This window comes from Podarcis pityusensis (assembly GCF_964106645.2).
Source record: "Podarcis pityusensis genome assembly, chromosome: 4".
In the NCBI taxonomy this organism is placed as follows: Eukaryota; Metazoa; Chordata; class Lepidosauria; order Squamata; family Lacertidae; genus Podarcis; species Podarcis pityusensis.
The window spans coordinates 69,619,546-69,625,545 of NC_138027.1; positions in this window are offsets into that span (position 1 = coordinate 69,619,546).

Sequence of the window (6,000 nt, forward strand, 5' to 3'; positions counted from 1 at the left end):
TTTGTTCTCAAGGAATGAAATCTGATAATGCTATTTTCCCTTCCCCCTCCTTTTCTTTTTATATAATACCTATTAAAAAATTACAGTCTACTCATTGTAATGATATGATATTTTTGAAGAAAAAAATACAGATGAAAAGGGGGAACATCAGACTAAAGAACAGGATCTGAAACAAAATTGTCAAATTTTCTAGTTTTCTCGCAAAATCCCAAATTTGTATTTTCTCTATGATGGCCCCCCTCCAATTATGAAATAAAATAGCATGAAACAAAAGTTACAGGTAATATCCAATGCCAGACATGCCAGAATGGATGCAGATTAGATTTAAGTTCGTTGATTTCAGTGAATCTACTCAGGGTGTGACTAAGGTTAGATATTATCCAGCATGTGTGTGAAATTTGTATAAGTTTTGCTGAATAGTGAGCCTGCTCTAATGAAAGTTTATGGATAATAAGAAATACCAGATATTCAGAACTATAAATGTTGGATTGTATAACCTTCCGTGTATGTCTGACAGATTACCAAGCACCCATGTTCTAATGCTTCCCACATCTAATTGGAGCTAATTACTTGCACTTTAACACCTCTTTAACAGTTTAACATCTTTAACTTCTAATTAACACTTATTTACAGTCTCCAGGCTCTTTTTCCTAGCCATTTTATCCTGTGAAGTGACAGAAAGGAAAGAAAATTCATACCTAACTAAATCTGAACAAACTGTCTTCCATGTGCAGAGCAACTTGAGGAGGTGAAGTCCTACCAGTATGGGAGTAATCTTTCTTTGATGGAGGCTCCTTTCTTTTCCAGGGGGAATCTAACTGCTAATGCATACGTTCCCAGTGGATCCCAGAAAAACTGTTTTGAGAAGGAAGAGGATCATATTATGCCTTTGATAATATGAACTGAGCACTGAAATTAAATGGCTGTACAGGCATTAGAAATGTTAAGTGCTCTGGCAGAATGATGCCCTAAAGCACATTGGCTAAACCCAAATTGTTATATAGGTTATTATAAAATTCCTTGCCCTTTGTTGTTTCTGCAACATGATTTATAATGGCAGTTTAATTAGAATTTAATGCTGTTGTTGTTTTTCATTTCTAGGAAAATAGTGCAAGTGTTTAAAATGTTTTCTATTATAGCCGACTTCAAATTACATAGACAATTTCTTTGTAAAAGAGATGAATATAAATACCTTTTTATGGCGTTTCAAATACAATGGGTCCCCCCCCCCAGCTACAACCTTTTGCTTTTACGTCAGGAAATACAGGGTCAAACTAGATGAGCCTTTATAGATCGGTAATCGGTGATCCCTGGCATACCTGGTGTAGCAATGTCAGGATTCCTTCAATGGAAAGTATGTGATCTGTCACCTTATTTTGCATAGGCTTCAAGTTAATTTAAAAATCAATTAGTCTAATTTATTATATATGACTGCATTTTCTACTTAGATTTATGAAGACATTTCATATCTTACAAAAAAAAAGCTATCGGCTATTTGATACATTTACCAAACTATGGATCAGTATTAGTCAGAGAGGATATATTTCTTGTATTATATGTACAAAATACTGTGACATTTTAAAATACTTTTAAATAATTCTGAATGTATCTTTTAAGCCCATTCTCCAAGGGTTAAGCATCTCTAAATAAGGCCTAGGGCTAAATTTTCTGAGTCAATACTTACTGATCCATAGTTTGGTAAATGTTTCAAATGACCTTGCCACATGTGGTGTTTGCCTTTGCTGCATCCCATCGTGGAATGGCAACATCATGAGGCTGGAGGAGGAACATGTTTCTATGGCAGGAGCTCCTGAGAAACATGAATTGTGTCATGTGACCCTGACAAGGCTCTTCGTTTTCAGGGGATGAGGCTGAGAATTCAGAGTGGGAGGAGTTTTCCTCAGCACATGAGTTCTAAAATGTTCAGTAAAGACAAAAGGTCCTTTAAAGAATGTAATAATTCTAGCCTGTCTTTCAATCGAAACCTTCAGCCAGCAGATTTCCCAAGCTGTCTCACGGAGAAGCATAGGGGATAGAGGGATAAGTCAATTCCTGTCCACATCTGTTTTACATGTTTATTAATAAGTCTGCTCCAGTCTGCTTCCATATTAATCTTTCCTTTAAAAAAATCTACATTACAATTTTATCACAAAATACAGATCTATTTTATATCAGTCTTCTTCTCCTTCTCCTTTTTCTTTGAGTTTCTATGTTGTCCTGCACCCGGAGGTCTCAGGATATCTTAATCTTAAAATATGTATGTTAACACAGTGGGATTTGTGTTTGTGCATTTCGCCGACAGCTGCAAAATTTGGAGAAAAGTGCAACATCTGACGGATAATGATATTCCGATCGACACATTAGCCTGGGATGTGCACATCAGGTCAGTCCACAACGGAATTCACAGAAATCAAATTCCTCGATTCCTTTCTCTCTTTTTGAAAAGTCAAATAGAAGGAGCAGGTGTCAGCCTCCTAACTCGATGGACAATGAGCCTCAAATTGATACTCTGAAATCCCTAGATTCAATGATTTTGATTGAAATCTTTGAACAGCACTTTTCAGCAATTGATTGTTTTACGTTTCAAGCTATAGCCTAAAAATAATATTTACTGTGTTTCTTTTGTCAGCATTTTAGTTCCAAAACAAGACTCTTGACCTTAGTGTGTTTTTTAATTTCCTGCCTTTGATCCCCAGTGCCATTGGGCTTGTGTTAGAATTAACTGCTCTGAACTCTATGCATTTGTGAAATATTTCCTCCCACCTCTCTCTAAAGTATCTTTGATTAGCTGCTTTTGGAAGCTGCCTTATATGAAGTCTGGTTTATCCATTTGGCTCAATATTGTTTACACTGATGAGCAACAGTTCACCAGGGTTTCAGAGAAAGGACATTCCCAGCTCTGCCTGGATATTTGGGGACTGAACCTGCATGCAAACTAGTGCTGTCAAAAACCTGTCTTTCAGATTCTTAAAAAAAAAGAATAAAACATCTTTCTTTGCAGAAGGGGCTTCCGTTTTTATGCTTTTTCTTAGAGTACCTGAATAGTTCTTTGGAATATTGATGGATGTAGGATTTTGTGTTCACCTTATCATGGCAAGTTTGGCATACTTGATTTTAAATAAAATTTAAATATATTGGTGACAATAGAATTTTTTGTAAAGACTTTGGACTTCCGGGGTGGCGCCACCGGCAATGGCGGACTCCCTCTGAACTGGAGGGACTGGCTCTGCGGTAAACAGGGACTATTCCGCTACGGCGAAGCAGGGACCCCTTCTAAATCACAGGCGGATGAAGCCTGTGACCGTGGGACTCGGCGGGCACCTTTAGCGCCCCCCCAATCCGCTAAGGAACCCACTAAAGGGCTCCGAAGTGAGGAGGGGGAAGTGGCGCGGTGCTGTGAGTCAATCGCTATTTCCGTGGAGCGAAGCCGCATAGCTGTTGCCGGAGAGCGTTGCCTTTTTTCCTGGGACAATTTGGACTCTAAAACAAGCACCCGAGAGTACTTAGAATTTGAACAATTGGATATCAAACAAAGATTTGTGAGAAGGACAGAATCGGACTATTAAAAAAAAAAATCTATTGAATTTGGTACGGAGCGGGAAGGGCTAAACAGGAAGTCACCCTTCCATTCTTTGTAAACAGAATAAAGCAAAGGCAATTTACACTAGAGCTCAGAAAATCGTCTTTAAAAGAGTGGATTTCAACATTTTAAATTGGGAATCTTTTTTTGGACTATTTGAAGTAACTTTAAAAGGAAGTAATTTTTCTCCTTTCCTGATCCTGGAGCGGGGTGTCAGGACTGACGTGAGTTCACCAAGACAATCGCTTTTTGACAGACAGCTAAAAGAAGAGAAACTTTGTAATTCCACTGTTCCCTTTCGCATTCTAAAGGAATATATATGGACAAAGTATCTCAAGTATTTTTGGGGGAAAAAAGGAAACTTTGTAGCAAGAATAAACATAAGTCTTCCCCCTAGGGGGAGCTTGTGAAACTGTAACTAACTCCAGGGAATTGACAGCTGTTACAAAATAACCGTGGGAAAGTATTTGACTTTGCAGGACAATGTACTCAGAAGCCTTGGTGTGTGCTTTTTACAAAACAAATGCTTTACTGGAAGAATTACACGATAAGGTGAACTGGATGGTCATTTCGACTAGAAATCTTAAACAGGCAGTGGAATGTTTTGACCAGACTGTAGGAAAACATGTGGAGCCCACTCAGGATTCAAACCAGGAGTGTGTTTTGATAGAACAGGAGTTTGTGGTATTAAATCAGGAGTGTGTTTTGACAGAAGAGACCCAACAGGAGTATGATCCTTTGGACTGGACAAATGAATTTGGAAAAAGCCAGATCTGGAAAGGAAAAGTTTGGTGTGGTCTGGAAATGGGGGGGCTGGATTGACCCCCCTATGTTGGGATGTCTGGACTTTTTAAATATGGTAATGGGCTGCGAAATGCTTGGGACTGTGGGGGCTCTCAACTTTGGAGGGCCCTTGAAACATGCCTTTAAATACTACATGGAATGCAGCGATGAATACGGAAAAGGGTCTGATCTGTCGAGAAGGGTTAAAAACATTATCAAGTTGGAGCTACCACGAGCAAGAGACATTGTCAAGCTGGAGTTACCACGAGTAGGAGATAAGGGAAATTACAGTTATAAATATGAAGAAGAGCCGCGGAAGGGCCATGGAAGTGACCTGAGGGCCTCGGACATAAGGTTACCGACTGATGGGAATAAGGACTGACAAATCCCGGAACCAGGAGGAAGAGACGTTGGATAAAGATTGGACTTGTTTATATCTTTCTTTTTTTCTTTCTTTATCATTAGAATGTTTCATAAAGTTGATGAATGATAGAAAAATGTTGGAAGAAATTACCTGGCTTTAGTAAAGATGCTTAAAGAATTATGAAAGAATATTATGATTATATGAAGCTGGTAAGGTTAAGACTTAAGTTTTAAACTTTAAGGTTTATTTTATTATAGAAAGATAGGATTAAAATAGTCTAAGGTAATGTAATAATAGAATTTTATGAAACATGGAAAGGAAAGGATTTGCTGGGATAATTAATAACTAGGATACAAAGGAAGGGAGGAGGAGGAGGTCTAAGAAAGAAGGCAATGACAGTTAAGGGTCTGAAAATAATGAACTTGTTTTTAAAAGTGTTTTTTTTTAAACCTTGGGATTTTTGTAATTTTGTCACTTTTTTGTTTTTTCTTTATTCTGTTAATTATTTTTTACTCTTTCTATTTTTTTCCCTCATTACTTTCTTCTTTTTGTAATATTTTGAAAACTCCAATAAATATCCTTTTTTTTAAAAAAAGATTTTTTTTGTAAAGAATTGGAAAAACAAAATAATAACAAGGCACTGTGGGTAAAACAACAAAACAAGAAACAGTAGAATGAGAATAACCGAAAGTATATTTTACTTATTCTATCTTTTATCTTTTGTTCTTTTTCTTTTCTTTTCTTTTTCTTTGTAAGATATGTGTATGTAGGTTGTATATATTATATTATTGTGCACTGATGTGTTGGTTGATGTTGAGTGTTCAATAAAGTTCTATTTTAATAATAATAAAAAAGATTTTAAATAAACTCATTTTAATGTACAACAAAGAATTGCAAAAATCTATATAAAACAGTGCAAAAAAATTAGACACCACACAAAAAGGTTTGATATAAAAGGCATTCAGCAAACTCAAAACTTAATAGTATCTTTCTGCAGCATTTACCTAAATCCTGCTGCAAACCCTCAAAATCAATATGTAAGCTTCTTGCTCAAGTACACTATGTATGTTAAATGTATTACACAAAATCTTCAAAAGTACATGTAGAAGATGCAGCACAATTTGGGATGGAGACCATCATTACCAGTGCCAACATTTTACTACATTGAAGGTTTCTTTTCAATATTTAAGTTTGCAGTCAGGTAATTAAACACATCCATGCAAATGATTATTTTCTATAGAGCACAGTCAAATAATCGTTTCATTGTATAGTG